Below are 17,776 nucleotides of genomic sequence, written 5' to 3' on the forward strand. Positions count from 1 at the left end.
AAATTTACATCTCAATCATAGAATTTTGAATCCTACAAGAAACATGGAAAACATTTTGGATCTATAGTAAAATCCTATTACTTGTTGGGTTCTCAAAAAATATGTTTATTTATCTTACTTTACCAATGAAATTGGTGAAAGAAAGTCTTACACAATAAACAACAATAATTGAAAAAATTAACATATTTTTTCCCATATCTTTAATACTTTAATATAATTCTCTAAATTAAGAGATTTCTTTCCCTTGTCTTTAATACAATTCTTCTACCAACTGATCTTATTTTACCAATGGAATTGGTAAAATAATGCCCATTATTTTCTACATCAAGAGAACTTTCCAGTGCCCACAAAGTTTGTTAATGAATCCGTAAAAATTCAAAGTGTTAGTCTTCACCAACAACACTTTTTTCTTCTTCAATCATATCTTTCACAAAGTGATATTGAGCATTAGTATGTTGTCTTAGAATGATACACTGGGTTTTTTTCTAAGAAGATTTCAATTTGTCTGTCATAATCTATCCTTAAAATTGGTTGTACTAACTTAATACTTGAACACAATCTTTATAACCATATTGCTTCCTTGCTTGCATGAGTGGTTGTCATGTATTCAACTTATGTAGTTAAGTGCTATAGATTGTTTCTTGTCTACCCAACTGATAGTTCTTCCAAAGAGGTTAAACACATAGCCACTTGTAGATCATCTACGATCTAGATCTCTAGCCCTATCTACATCAACGAAGCCATGTACGTCCAACACTATACCCAATTTTGGTATTCTTTGGTAGCAAAACCCATAGCTAATATTCTCACATAAATACTTGAAAACCTTTTTTACTATTGTCCAATGTTCATTCCCTATTTTCGACATATATCTGCTCAATGCTCCCACCAATCTTTGGACTAGTACAAACCATTCCACACATCAAACTTCCAACTCCATTGGCATATGGAACACGAGAAATGTCCTCTTCCTTTTCACGTGTCTTGGGACATCATCTAGAGATAACTTTATACCTACAAAAATAGGCACCTTTATCGGTTTACATTTCTATATATTAAACTGTTGCAATATTGCTTCGAGATACTTCCTTTGATTTAACTAGAGTTACTTGTTTGTTTGATTTCTTCTAATTTCCATGTCCAAAATGAAATTTGCAGCACGAATATCCTTAATGTCAAATCTAGAGGACAACTAAGTTTTCACTTCGTGGATGATTTCCTTGTCATTTTCAATCAACAATAGAACATCCACATATAAGCCCAAATAAATAAGATGATTACCAAATAATTTGAAATATACATAATGATCCACTTTTCTCCTTGTGAAGCCACGTCCTAATATATAAGTATCAATTTCTTTATACATCTTTGGTGATTGCTTTAACCAATAGAGGGGCAGTTTTAACTTGCACACCAACTCTTTATTTCTCTTCATTGCAAATGCTTCTGGTTGCTTCATACAAAATTTATTCATCCAAATCCTCATGTAGGAATGTTGTTTTACGTCCATCAAAATAAAAGGCAATAACAACATAGAAATGAAATCTGATAGAAGCTAACTTGGCAATAGGAGAAAAAATTTCACCAAATTTAATTCCCTCAACTTAGGAATAACCTTTCTCTACTAACCAAGCTCTGTATTTCTCCAATCCGCCTTCTACATTCAAATTCTTCTTAAACATTAATTTGTTGCTAATGAGGTTTCTTGTGGTCTGACAACTCTACTAGATCTCAAGCCTCATTCTTCTTCAATAATGCCATTTATTCAACCATGGTTTTTTTCCATATTTTTCCATTTTTTAAATCCACTACCTCTCTAATAATTCTAGGATCATCATCAATAATAATAATAATAATAATAATAATTGAATGGAAATTAGGTGGAACATACCTTTCTAGTTATCTTGTTTCTTGAATTGAAATCTTGAACATCAGAGTGTGTGGATCTTCTTATTCTTGTTGTCATTCTTTTGAGTTTCATTCATCTTCCTTTAATTCAAACTCCATATTTTCTAGTTCCTTTTCCCTTAGTAGGACTTCTTGTTTGACAATATTTTCACTTCTCTAAATACTACATCTCAACTATACTCTACCTTCTTAGTTTCTAGGTTCCAAAGCTTATAACCTTTAATGTCATCTTTATATTAAATAAAGATACACTTTTCAACTTTCTTATCTAGCTTACTTCTATTCTTCTTTGGAACATGTACATAAACATCACAACCAAATACACTGAGATGTTTAAGAGAGGTTTGTTATTAGTTCATATAACCTCATGTGGAGTCTTATCATCCAATGCTAAATATGTTGATATATTTATCATGTAACATGTAATTTCCATTGCCTCTGCCTAGAATTACTGGCCTAACCCAATACCACTTAGCATGCTCTCTGCTTTTTTCATCAACATCCTATTAATTCTTTCTACAACTCCATTCTGTTGAGGTGTGTATTGGATAGTCTTATGCCTTGTTATATCACACTTCTTATAGAATTATTTGAATTCTTTCCAGCATAATTCTCCACCATTATCTATCCTCATCACCTTAATTTTCTTCTGTACAAAATTATCACAAGAGCCTTAAATTTTTTGAATTTGTTAAAGACTTTAGATTTCTTCTTGAGGAAATAAATCCATATTTTCTATAGTTGATTGACATTGAAATTATATTAGTCTTGATATAACCTCAAGGCTCATACATTATTCTTTGAGGACCTTAAGTCGAGGACCTGGTTATTTAAATTTCACTATTAGTGGATGTTATAATAATTGTGATATGCTAGTATGATGTTATGATGCTAATGACTGTGATGAATTCATTATGATATCTTATTTACATATTCTAAGGAGTAGTTTCCTACTTGAAGTTAGAGATTATGTTGATGACTATGTCATGATAATAATTTAGTGTACACAATTATATCAATGACTAACATTATGAACAAATATTACTAATGATTATTGAGTGTGGCAGGATACCACTTGGATGCACCTATATGTGATGAGTCAATGACCTCTGGTTTGATTGATTGCATCCTATCAATGCTAAAATTTAAAGTCCAAAATAATATTCTGCTATGATTACTAATCACATGATGGTGACTACAAACATAAGTTAGCTTTTTGACTAAACGAATCACACATGGGTTATGGGGTTGTACAGATAAATGGAACTTCATGCGAGGGGTGGGACAACGTCCTTAATTTCACCCGCTCCCACTCCCATTGTGAATTCAACTAGAAGGTGTTGGGATACCTTCACCTTGAAGATCACGATGCCATGAGGGTGGACCCCATACTCAGTCGCTCACAAGGATTCATTGGGTGTCGTACATCAAAGTGGATTCCTTAATACCCAAAACCATTAGTCTCACAATATAGGGTGACACGGGAGAGGACAATGGTCTCTGTCATTGCACCTAATTTTTTTCTTCGTAGTCACAATATTCCTAAATGGTAAGGGACATGGCACCCTTGGAATGTCTAAGGTGAGTTATTGAAGTGCGTGACCGACATGACATCCTTGGCATTAAAAAGAAAAAACTGAAAGATAATTAAGATATGATAATCATACAATGATGAGAAATAATTAACACCATGTAGTAAGTGAGATATTATCATCAAATTATCTAAAACAAGAAAAAAACTTGGGATAAAGGATGAATAGGAAGAATTATAAAAATTGGTCCAATTAAGTAACTCTACCCTTCCCACATTTGGAAAATATAAGGTAGATAATATGCATTAAATAACTACAAATTATATAAGTGTTTTGATAGTAAAAAGGGGAAGGGGACATAGAGTTAATTAGACATATTATTTCAAGGATACTTTAATATCATTAAGCAAAGAGGGTAGTGTATGAAATTAAAGAATAATAATATAAAAATAGAGAAATTTAGTTTCATGAGAGAAACTTCATGTGGAAAGAGCATAACACAAAGATCTTCGTTCAAGAGTTCAACTTGAGATAAACTAGGGTGTATTTGGGGGACGAAATATGAGACCTACCAGTTGACTTCGGTAATGAACACAACATAAGGAGTATAAAAGGGGGGCCAAGAGACAACTAGGAGAAGAAGTAGGGAGTCATGTTGGGGTGAGGGAAAATATGGTTTTTAATCAGAAATGAAGTAAAATATTTTTAGGAGAGCCTTGTTGAGAGTTTGATACATGTACAGTTGAATAATCAAGTTATTTATTTAATAAAACTAGTTATCTTTTCATGAAGTGACATGTGTCACCTATGAAGCCTCCTATAAAAGAATGAGCAAGTTATGGGAGAGGAACTAATTTTTTCCCTATTGTTTGATGAATTTCATAATGATATATTGGGATAGTGAATATTGAGTTCTATAGTGATTTTGGTGCAATGGAGGTCATGAAAGTGGGAACTCTTCAGCTAGAGTGCTCTCCTCCACTTTCTAGTGTTCTTCCTCTACCTTATAGTCCCATTATAGCTCGAGGGTCCGTGGGGAAGAAGAGTATGCAAGGATTATGCTCGAAGGTCAACTGATGAGCTAGAAATGTTTGATTGGGACACAAAATTATCCACCCATGTACATAGATAACATCAAGAAGCCCAAGGATCAATGAACCTGAGATCAAGACTTAATTCCCTTTGGTGCACAATATGTATTTTATTTTTGAAAAGTTTTCCTACATGATTATTTTTTATATATAATTCTCTAGGTTGTAAAAGTTAAATATATGATGGTGTTGATGGAAAAAATTGACCATGTCCAACATTAAGGAAATCACCTAGGCAGGGTCCCAATTAGATCCTTTTATGTTTGGTGTGGTAATTTCGATTGGTTTGTGGCCTAGTTTCCTCTACCTAAAACTAACCTAAACTAAATACCTAAATTAATATAAACTAACCTAAATGCATAAACTATCTCTAGATCTAGATTTTACATGTTGGTGTACAATATTGTTTGTTGGTATTAACAGGAAAAAGGAAATACTTGGCTAATTTCAGTTGCTTGAAGAAGGCAATCTATTATATTGGCTGAAATGTGGGCTTAGCTAGGCCACCAAAATCTTGCTCTTGCAAAAGGAGACTTTTGTTTAAAATGAAAACCAAATCTAAATGCGGCCATTTGTAACAATGCAGAAAATAAATAAAAGGTTGTCCTAACTTAGTATAGAGAAAGTGATTGCTATCAAACAGGTGCAATAGTTTTAAAAAACAATGGGGATTTTAACATGTGGTTTATGATTAATATCAAGTTACAAAAGTATTTATGATAATCAATATTATTTAATGCTATGAATGATCTATTCAAAGACTGAAAATAATAAGTAATAAGCCACTCTAGCATAGAAATAGTTCTTATGTTTTTAATGACTGTTAAATTGATTTATAATAACAAATATCTGAGTGATTAATTAGCAGAGATTCCTTGACATTCATGACCAAATCTAGAAATAAATGATGATTTTACAAAATTACAAGAAAATGTTAAATTGTAGCAAGAAAATGATTCATTTGACTTATACCTTAGTCAAATGGAGAAATTCGAATTTCCACATCAGCAGGATGACTTGAGTTGCAGTTAGCAGGAGTGACATGGAAAAGTCACATAGTTAAGTCAGTGAATTCAATTTTGTGGGAAATAAGTAGAGTTGTGGATGAGTTGATTGTGAAAATTCCAATGTGGAATCCTATTGCAACAACTAGTATTATTTCTCCTAATTGTTAATCAATTTAACAATTTATCTGCTACAAAAAATACTAAAATAAACACACTGCAACCTTCATAAATAAAATACTGCGGAAAAATAATATGCTGGAAACTGAAAAATGCTAGCACACACATATAAAATATGAGACAATTTTTCTGGACAAAAGTCCCCAAAAAAACCCAACTTGGGAAAAGTGGTCCAATAGTGAAAATTTGAGTACAATATGGATGCCTGAAATGTTGAAAAATGGCAACAAGAAATTCTAGTTTAATTTGTCCTTGAATTAAACTGAGAATTAAAATTGAATTATATTCTCATAGACACTTGTAAACAGTTAATTAAGTTTAATTAAATTAATTAGCTTAGGAATTTCGAGTTGGAAGTCTTTATGTAGTCATGTATATGTTCTCCCTAAATTTTAGTGGTCCAGTATGAGTTTAAATTGAGTTGTAATTAGATTAACTCAGTTTACTGAGTTATGATCAGTTAAATTAGTTCTAACTATTTTTGGAACTAATAGAAGACTAACAGTCAGTTTATGCACTGGTGCATCCACAAGTGTTACTCCAGTTAACTAAAGATTCCCTCATGAGAAACTCATGCACTTCAGTTCTGAGAAAGATCCAGTTGAGACTAGAGTTCAGGGGTAGTGTACTATCATTTGTATGATTTACTGAGTTGTAAATATCATGCATGCAATCAGAGAAGGACCTATGTTTGGATTGCGCGGTTTTGGAAGCATGAATTACCTTTGAATATGGGTTATTCATCCTAGGAATTGGGAGGGGGAATAGGGGCTTGGAGAGCTGCAAAATTCGTGTTGGCCAAGAGCTTGCTTGTGAGTTGAGAGAGTTGAGCATACTTGTGCATAATTGTTCTAGTGAGAACAAGCTTTGTATCTTCACTCATATTTTTGATATATGCAATACAAATAGTGGGGTTTTGTGCAGTAGATTTCGCCATATACATCTTGTGTTATGTCCCATTGATTTATCTTTTTTTTGTTCATATTGTTCCATCAATCTGTTGGCTTCCACTGGTTGAAAGTCGAAGTAGATTCTTGTCCTATGCTTTAGTACACTGCATGATCTTGTGAATCTATAGGAATTTCTACATGGTATCAAAGCTAAATTCAATATACTAGAAAAGATTTTGAAGTTTTGAGTTTTGGGTTACAGGTGAAATTCGAATTTGCAATACATACTTCAAGATCAATAGATGGCATTCTCCGGTTTGCTACTCGAGTATGCCTTGGAAGACAACTCGAATTATATAGCCTGGAGGGACATAATGGAGGTTGTGCTAGAGGATAATGGCTTGAAGGAATTCATTGATCAAGAAATTCCTAAGCTAACAACATCGGATGCACATAATTTGGTTGAATGGAACAAGTGTGTGGTGAAGGCGAGGTGGATAATCCTTGAGAGAGTTTGAGACCACATTGTCTCTAGTCTCCATGGCAAGGAATCTCTATATGCTATGTGGAAACCATTGACAAATTTGTATCAAAACAATAGTGACCAAAGGAAATTGGCACTGAAGGACAAACTTCAAAAAATCAAAATGGAGAAAGGCAAGACGATTCCAAAATAATTGACCAAGTTCACTCAGTGTCGTGATGAACTTGGAAGTGTTGGAATCACGGTTGTTGAGGATGATATGGTGAGTCCTTCTCTTATAGGACTCCCAAAGAGTTGGCATAGTTAACATGACTCTGTCAATGATCGGGAGAAGCTGCCAGATTGGGAACGGCTGTGGTCAGATTTGATGCAAGAGGAGATCAGGAGGAACGCCAGAGATGGATCTTTATCAAAGACTCATGATGAAGAGAATTGTGCCTTAGCGATTAAGGCAGAGAAGGGGAAAGGGAAAGATTCCCATTCCAAATCAAATTCTTGTCATGGAGGTAAGAAGAAAGACATGACGAAAGTGAAATTCTTTCATTTTCATGAGTTTTGCCATTTTGCCACAACTTGTCCACTCAAGAAGTCCTCAGGAGGAGCGGTGGATGAGGCTTTGGCATCTCAATTCGAATTGGAATTTTCCCTCATTGCATGCATGGTGTCATCAATTATGGGAAGTGTATGGTACTTAGACAATGGAGCTTTATTCCACATGACTGGCGACAAGGAGTTATTTAGTGACCTGGAGGAGAAAGATCTCTAGATGAATATCGAGATGGGTGGAAATGGGAGGTATCGTGCTACTGGATTGGGCACGGTTACTTTTCAGAGGGAGCATGGGGTTCCACTCACCTTGAAGAATGTTATGTATGTACCCGGGCTGAAGAAGAACTTGGTATTCGTTTCCATGCTTGAGGATAGAGGCTATGATGTGATCTTCTCGAAAGGAAGGGCGTTCCTTAGACACATAGCCACAGGTCAGGTAAAGAAGATAGGGATTCAGGTGAAGAATCTCTATAAGATGGAGGTAGAGGATTGTGTTGCTTTGAGCATGAAATTAGATATGGTGCAGAGTCGAGACATTGGCGAGTTGTGGCAAAGGAAATTAGGCCACTTGGGCTTTGAAGATGATGCGACAGATCTCCATCCGTTTTCCCAAAGGTACACTAGAGAAATTTGATACATGCAAGGGGTGTACTTTAGGAAAATACACCAAGGATTCCTTTCATGATAGAGACATTCGAGCAGTGGCTATTCTATAGTGAGCCCATTCAGATGTGTGTGGACAACATCCATGGCCAAACACAGGTATTATGTTATATTTGTTGATGAATTTTCTCGAAAATGTTCGATATTTTTCATGCAGAAAAAGGATCAAACCTTCAGAAATTTTTGTGAGTTTAAAGTATTGGTGGAGAAAGAGTCGGGAAAGAAGGTTAAAGATCTATGAAGTGATAATGGTGGTGAGTATGTCTCAAATTAGTTTAAGAACTTCTGTGCAGCGGAAGGGATTAAATGGGAGTTGATGACACCCCATAACCCTCAACAGAATGTGGTGGCCAAGAGGAAGAATAAAAGCATAGTAGGGGCAGTGAGGGAAATGTTGCATGATTAGGGTCTCCCATTACACTTGTGGGATGAGTCATGCAACACATATATTTATGTTCAAAACCATAGCCCGCATCAGATACTTGGGATGAAGACACTAGAGGAGGCTTATTTCAAAAAGAGGCCAAATGTTGGTCACTTTTAGATTTTTGGGTCATCAGTATATTTCCATGTGACCAAAGATGCAGGAATTAAGCTTGAGCCAACAACAAAGTTGGGGATAATTGTGGGGTACAATGATACACCTCACAACTATCAAGTGTACTTGACAACCAACAGGATGACAATGTTTCTCATGGATGTCAAATTCGATGAGGAGAAGGCCATGCGAGTTTACCTTGAGAGGGAGTTTCAACTACATGCAGTTGAAGAAATTTTATCTCTTAAGGTTGAGGAGCCTCAGATTGATGTGGAGCAGCCACATGTAGAGGATCCAAGAGTGGAGACACCCACTCAGGGCAGAGTCTTCCAGAGATGGGAGAAAGTCCACTAGAGAAGCGGATAAATCGTTGTCAGATGCTAGAGAGAATGTGGGATCACCCACATCACAGCGCAGACAGAGGAGGTCACCTGGCACGTACACTGGATACATGGCTCTTATGAGTGGATGTTGAGACTTATCCATCTTCCTCTAAGCAAACAGTGCAACAGCCGGTTTGGGTTGATCCCATGGTGGAGGAGTATGACCCTATAGTTCGTAACAGTGTTTGGGATGTGGTCCCGAGACTGGAGGATGAGTCCATGGTGAGCTCCCGGTGGCTTTACAAGGTAAAGAAAGTTGCATATGGTAGTGTGGAGAAGCATAAGACTAGATTTGTGGCCCGGGACTTTCCACAGGTAGAGGGGATTGAATATGATGAGACCTTTGCTCCTGTTGCAAGGTACTCGTCGATCATATCTATATTGTCACTATCAACACAGATGGGGTGGAACATACATCATATGGATGTAAAGACAACCTTCCTTAATGGCACAATTGAGGAAGACGTGTACATAGAGCAGCTTGAAGGTTTTGAAACCTTCGATCGTGAGTCGTATGTGTGCCAGCTCAAGAGAGTGTTTTATGGGTTGAAGCAAGCACCTTGTGCTTGGTACACCATAATAGATAGCTACTTCACCGAGTTTGGCTTCACGAGGAGTGAAGTGGATGCAAACATGTACCACATAGTGGTGGAAGGTAAACTATTGATCATTGTACTTTATGTTGATGATCTCATATTGACAAGTGATGATCAACAGATCAAGTCTTGCAAGGAGGACCTTGCAAGAGAGTTTGAGATGAAGGAAATGGGGCTCATGCATTACTTTCTTGGCATGGAGGTATGGCAGGGAGATGGGGATTTGTTTGTGTGTCAAGGCAAGTATGCCAATGAGATACTTAAGAGATTTTGCATGGAGAGCAGAAAATCTATGGAGACTCCTCTAGCGGGTAACTAGAGGAAGGAGGATGCTACTTCAAGTGAAGTAGTGGAAGCTATTGCTTACATGCATCTTGTGGGTTCACACATGTACTTGGTGAACACATTACTGGATTTATGCTATGGAGTTAACAAACTTAGACAAGTGATGGTTAGGCCTACCAAGCTATATTGGAAGGTGACAAAGCATGTATTGAGATACCTCAAGGGAACTTCTTAGTATGGATTATGGTACAAACGGAAAGAGGGAGTGAAGCTTCAAGGCTTCACTGATGTAGATTGGGCAAGGAGTCCATCTGACCGGGAGAGCACATCAGGAAGGATCTTGAGTATTGGGGTCAATGACAATTTCTTGGTACAATAGGAAACAATGATTCGTTGCACTCAGTTCGACAGAGGCATAGTACATGGCTGCAAGTTGTATAAATTTGAATAATATAACACTTATTCATAGATATTATCCTGATGATACACTATTTGTTGAATGCATGCATAATACATAACCTCCTCTACCATTGATCATCAATTTGCGGAATTAAAAAACATTCGCATGCGCACATTGAAACATCAATCGCACATATCAACACAGTATGTAATGGGAAAAACATACAGCTAAAAACCCCCAACTATCTGTATATTATAATGATAGAGAACATGTAACAATACATAGTACAATACTCCTCACAAGTACTCAATACTATCTCCACATGCTACACACAAACTAGCTCATATCTGAACAAGTCGCGGGTTCAAATCTCCTCCACTGTTTGCCTGCCTCTATTGCGCAATCCAAGTTGAGAATAGATGAGATCCAAGTTCAAATTCCCCTTGGCTTGTACTGCGCAATCCTCATTGGAAATCTCAATCAATGATTGTGAAAATCTCATGCACATCTATAGTCACAACTGATAGTAGTCTCACCCTTTCACCCACCTCTAACACTTGTCTCCACTGAACTGTCCATGCACTGAGTTAACTGATGTATTCTTTAGTTGATTTATGAGTTAATAATTAGTGAATTAATTAATAATTAATTCACATCAATCATCACTAGTGTATTTTTCAGTTAGACTAAAATGCAACTAGTTCAACTAAGTCAAACTGAACACAACTTCATCAACTCCACCAAACTCAATCACTTAAGTTCTAACTGAAGTCCATCATGCAATAGCTCAACTAACCCATAGGAAAAGCGTATTTCCTTCTGGAAGTTGCATGTGCCACATCCGTAGCTCGAACTGAAGTGTTGCAAGAGGATAAGATAATGTTTATAGTCCAAATATTATTAAGAGCTAATAATATTCGACTGTTCTATTTTTTTGACTAGCAGTCTAAAAATAGACTCCGCCCATATGTTTAAAAATAGAGGTCCATCTATTTTTACCAACATGACCAATCATCCATAAATAGCATCCTACAACTCATAGACCATGATCCATATGTCTAAAAATAGACTTTACGCCAAAAATAGCCTGCGGGCCCACTTAGTGAAGGCGAGTTCTTTTCACTAAGCTCCATCACCTTATTGCATTTTCAACACTACCTCTCAACAAGATATGGATTATCTGCAACCCCTATCATGCCTTTGTGGCATTCGAATTTGCTCCTGGTGAGTGCCTTCGTCAAGATATCAACATCCTGATCCTCCGTGGGAATGTATGAAGGTAACATGATTCTCCGCTGCACACAATCTCTGATATGATGGTACCTGATGTCGATGTGCTTGGATCTATCATGAAATACTAGATTAGTCGAGATTTTAATGCAACTCTAGTTATCACAATAAATCACAGTAGGCTCCAAGTGTGACCCGAACAACCCGACCAAGATCTTCCTCATCCATATAGCCTCGCATGCAGCCAAACTTGTTGCCATATACTCGGCCTCTGCTGAATTGAGTGCCATGAATCTCTGCTTCCCGTTGTACTGAGAAACTGTTGTTGACCCGATACTGAAGATCCCTCCAGATGTGATCTTTCTGTCCGTTGGGCTCCCTGCTCAATCTGCATCCGTGAAGCTACATAACTTCACCTCATCCTCCTGTCTGTACCACAATCCATATCCCAATGTGCCTCTGAGATAACGCAATACATGCTTGCCTGCCTTCGAGAAGAGCTTGGTTGGCTTAACCATAGCTTGTGAAAGCTGGTTAACAGCATAGCATATAGCGGGTCGTGTATTGACCAGATACATAAGAGACCCCACCAACTGTCGATAAATAGTGGCATCCACTACCTCCGCTAAAGTGGCATCCTCCTTTCTCCAAACTCCAAGAAGAGGAGTATCAACAGGCTTGCAACCATGCATGTTGAACTTCTCCAGTATCTCCCGGGTATACTTACCCTGAGAAACAAATAGTCCATCACTGTGCTGCCAAATTTCCAATCCCAGGAAATAATGAAGGAGGCCCAAGTCCTTCATCTCAAACTCTCTAGCAAGATCCTCCTTGCATGAAAGTATCAACAGCTCATATCCCATCAAAATCAAATCATCTACATAAAGTACAATGATCAACAACTTACCCTCCACCACAATCTGGTATAGGTTAGGATCCACCTCACTCTTGGAGAATCCAAGTCCGGTGAAATAACTGTCTATCCATGTGTACCAAGCACGAGGTGCTTGTTTCAACGCATACAACGCTCTCTTGAGCCTGCACACATGCGACTCACTGCTGAAGATCTCGAAACCTTCGGGCTGCTCTATGTACACCTCCTCCTCAATGACTTCATTAAGGAACGCAGTCTTTACATCCATCTGATGGATGTGCCACCCCATCTGCACTAAGAGAGTAAGAATCGTCCGTATGGAAGAATACCTTGCGACAGGTGCAAAGGTCTCCTCATAATCGATCCCCTCTATCTGTGAGAAGCCTCGAGCAACAAATCTTGCCTTGTACTTCTCCACACTCCCATCAGCTACCTGCTTCACTTTGTAGATCCATCTCTAACCCACCACTGATTTCCCCTCCAGTCTTGGGACAATCTCCCATGCACTGTTTCTGACAATCAAATCATACTCTTCCACCATGGCATTTACCCATGTGGGATCCTCCACAGCTTCCTTGAAAGAGGATGGCTCAGTCACGACACATTTGCTCACAAGAGCCATGTATCCAGTGTACCGATCAGGTGACTGTCTCTGTCTGCGCTGTGCTGTAGGTGGTCCTACAACCTTCTCTGCATCTTGAGCCAGTCGCTCAACTTCTGTAGTGCGATTTCACCCTCTGATGGTTGGCGCTGCATGAGTGGTCTCTTCCACTCCATGAACTTCATCTTGTGGTTGATCCACATCCTGAAGCTCATCCTTAGGAACTAATAGCTCCTCATCTGCATGCAAGTGTGGCTCCCTCTCAAGTGAACACTTCATGGCTTTCTCCTCCTGAAATTTGATATCCCGTCGCACAACAGTCTTGCGACTGTCTGGCAAATACACATGATAGTTGTGGGGCATATTATTGTACCCCACAAATATCCCAACCTCTGCGGTTAGCTCCAGCTTCTTCCTGGCATCCTTCGTCACATGCATGTAAATAGGAGAACCAAAAATCCTCAAATGGGAAATATCAGGCCTCTTACCAGAATAAGCCTCTTGGGGTGTACTCATGCCAAGTATCTTGTGAGGACAACGGTTCTGCACATATACTGCAGTATTGCATGCCTCCACCCACAAGTGAAGGGGTAGGCCCTGATCATGCAACATCGCCCGTGCAACACCCACGATCGTTCTGTTCTTCTGCTCAGCAGCCCCGTTTTGCTGTGGGTTATGGGGAGCTATGAGCTCTCTTCCAATCCCTTCTGCGCTGCAGAAGTCCTTGAACTCGCCAGAGATGAATTCACCACCATTGTCGCTCCTAAGAGCCTTCACCTTCTTCCCCTATTCCTTCTCGACCAGTGCTTTGAACTCACAGAACTTTGAGTATGTCTCGCTCTTCTTCTGCATGAAGAAGATCCAGCACTTTCGAGAGAAATCATCAACAAAGATCACATAGTACTTGTGCTTTGCTGTCAAAGCTACTAAGAAAGGTCCACACACGTCTGTGTGAATTCTCTCAAGGATCGTCGTGGCGCGACTATCCTTCTCATGAAAGGTGGCTTTCACAAATTTTCCCAAAGTACACCCCTTGCACTGATCTGACTGTGCAAGAGTGCCTTTAGGAAGCCCAGTAGAAATCTGCTGTAGTATCTTCAAAGCTCCATGGTGAAGGTGGCCCAATCTCCTGTGCCACAGCTCGCCATCATCCTGGCTCACCACTCCTTCTACCTTGCATGCCATTGCTGCGTAGCCATCTACATACAATTGATAAAGGTTCTTGACTCGAACCCCTATCTTTCGGTCTTCTCCAGTTGTCTTACTACGTAGGAAAGCCTTTCCCTCGCTAAAGACAAAATCATATCCCTTATCTTCTAACATCGCCAAAGAGATAAGATTCTTCTTCAAACCTGGAACATGCATCACTTCCTTCAATACGAAGGGTTTACCAGATTCCCTCTCAAAGGAAATGGTACCGATACTGGTCACACTGTATCTACCATCATCGCCCATCTCGATGTGCACTCCAAGATCTTTCTCATCCAGATCAGAAAACAAATCTCAATCTCCTGTCATGTGAAAAGACACACCACTCTCCAAGAACCATATTGATCTAATCACACTTGATACCAAGCATGCGATCAATGAAAAATCTAGCTCAAACTACGAGGCTAAGGCCTCACCCACTGCAGATCCAGCAGCTTGCTTATTTTTCTTCTTTTGTGGAAAATTTGTGGCATAATGTCGATGCTGGTGATAGTGAAAGCACTTCACCTTGGACATGTCCTGCTTCTTGCCTTTCGCACCAGAATTGTTAAAATTGGCAACCAGGGCAAAACTTCATGTGGGTCATCTTATTCATGGCTAATAATATTTTTATTAGATTCCTCTCGTCGAGAGGTGTAGGATTGATATAAAGATCATCCAATTCCGATAAGTATTCATGGAGATATGAATTTATTTTGATTATGGAATTATTATCAAGCCGACCTACAACTCATGTAGGCTCAGAAGCCCAACAGTCACATCTATTCACCCACCAACGTTGTGTATAAATATAAGAGGACTTTTCCTCATTTGGACTCACTCATCTCATCACATCTCTCTCTCTCTCTACTGCGCAGATATGAGTCTCTTCTCTACTGTGCTGAAATGGGTCTCTCTCTCACACATGTGAAGCTGGAAGTTGTTGAATTTGAAGCTGCAACTGCAAAAGTAAAGATTGACTTGCGTGGCCTAGAAGATCTCCTCTTTGGAACTGCGTTGTAGGTTCATCTGAACCTCCTTTGAAAGTCGCAAATTTTGGTGGTGGAATTAAGTCAATCCAACGAACGATTTGCAAGATATCGACTACCCTAGTTTGAAGCCGGAAACTGCTGAAACTGAAGCTGCAACTGTAGAAGTAAAGATTGACTTGTGTGGCCTAGAAGATCTCCTCAGCTGAACTGTGTTGTAGGTTCATCTGAACCTCCTCTGGAAGCCGAAACTTTTTGTGGTGGAATGAAGTCAATCCGACTGTCGGTTTGTGAGATATGGTCTGCCCTAGTTTCATAATCAAGCCGCTAATGCTGATGCTACTGATCTAGGGTTTGCTACTGCTGATATGAATCAGATTTATTGTACTATTTCTCTCTGCTGAATTATTGAAGATAAAAGAAGATTTGATCAAAGGGTTTCCCCACACATTGTGGGGTTTGTCCCTAACTAGCCGCCACATCTTGTGTCTCTTGTCTTGGCTTGTTTTCTGTCGATCGTCTAATGTTCTATCTGCACTTTACTTTATGTACATGTGATTGCTAATCAGTGGAATATAATAAGAAAAAGAAGTAAACTGTTATAAGCATAGAACATACCATAACTTAACATGGTATCAGAGCTGAGGTGAAGACAAAGCTCGAGCAAGAGCAAGAGCAATCATCGAAGAGAATATTGGCAAGGCTATACTAAAAGAACTATGGGGTCCTTAACACTCTTTCCTGCTGAAGACAAGCTCCGTGAGAAAGCTGACTATCACGGATGGAAGATGTCTATCGATCTAACCCTTGAGAATCAAGGAGTGTTGGATCATGTGAGAGGCAATATTGTTGAGCCTTCATCAAATGCATCTGCTGCTGCCTGGAACAAATGGAAAAATGGAGAAGTCAAAACAAAGAAGATCATCCAAGACTCTATCGACAAGCGCTTGGTGGCCTACATCTCTGATCTAGAAACCTCCAAGGAAATCTACGACAGACTGGTGAGTTTATTTAAAGTTAATGATGCAAATCAAGTTTTGTTTCTTAGAAATAAGTTGAGGGAAATCAAGAAGGGTAAGGATGAAAGTATGTATGCAAGCATACTTCTTAAGAATCACCGAGATCAAGAACGATCTCCTATCTATTGGGGAAACTATTACTGACAGACAAATGGCACTCACAACTCTTGGAGGATTACCATCTGAATGGTATGTGTTCAAGACTACTCTTCTGAACTATAATGTAATTCCTGGTTTCAAGGAATTAATGGCTAGATGCATTCAAGAAGAAACAAGGGAAGAAGTGCAAGAAATGCCCATGCCTAAAGGTCCTCCTATTGCCTTTTCTTCTCATGCAAAGAGAAGAAAGGACTCACACCAGGACGATGATCAAAATCCCTCTGATGGCAAATCAAAGGAATGACAAATTCAACAGCAAAGGTAAGAGGAGACCTGGAGACCGAGGAAGAGGACAACCATTCAAGAAGGCTAGAAAGTCCAGGATGTATTAAATGCACCTGACCTCAAAAGGACCCTAGTGTCCATCTTGGCAATGGAAGACAGAGGCTACAAGGTAACCTTCAGCAATGGCAAGGTATGTATATGGCAAAATAATGTTAAAGATGCCTTTACTCTTAGGTTTAGTGTTGATTCATTATATCAGGTCGATGGAAGTCCGCTAGGTGTCATGTCTTGGGACACAACTCTTTAGTCCGAACTTTGGCATCGGAGGTTTTCCCACCTTCATTACAAAGCTCTACCTGATGTAAGACAGATGGTAACAGGGATGCCCGAATTCCAAGTAGAGAAAGAAGGTGTATGTCCGAGATGTGCCAAAGGAAAGCTCAAAAGGGGACCATTCCCCTCAAGCCAAAGCAAGACCTCCGATATATTACAATTGGTTTACTCAGGCATACTTGAGGCTGGCATTAAGAGGGAGACTACTACACCACATACTCCTGAGCAGAATGGTGTGGTGGGAAGGAAGAACCACACGATGATGGAAGCTGTCCAGGCCATGCTACATGATCAAAGACTTCCGAAGTTTCTATGGGATGAAACTACAATCACCTCCGTATATGTACAAAATCGATGCCCTCATCAAGCATTGGATTCCTAAACTCCTGAAGAAATGTTCACCACCGGTCAAAGGGAAGTCGTGATTAGTCATGATGTCACCTTTGACAAAGATATGGCTCTCAGCAAGGTGAATAATCTGCTGACTTTGAGTAGCTCTCAAGAAGTCGACACCAGGGAACCGAAAGAAAAGGATGATGAATCAATGCCTGATGTAGAAGAACCCATGGATCCGATTGATCCACATGAGCCTTCCTCTTCTAGGAAGAGGCATTCATGGCTTAGGGGGATACTTGATGATGCTAAAGGACATGTT

This window comes from Pinus tabuliformis, chromosome 1_1 (genome assembly GCF_031772625.1).
Source record: "Pinus tabuliformis cultivar Carrire ecotype Pingquan chromosome 1_1, CPIR1, whole genome shotgun sequence".
Lineage (NCBI taxonomy): Eukaryota > Viridiplantae > Streptophyta > Pinopsida > Pinales > Pinaceae > Pinus > Pinus tabuliformis.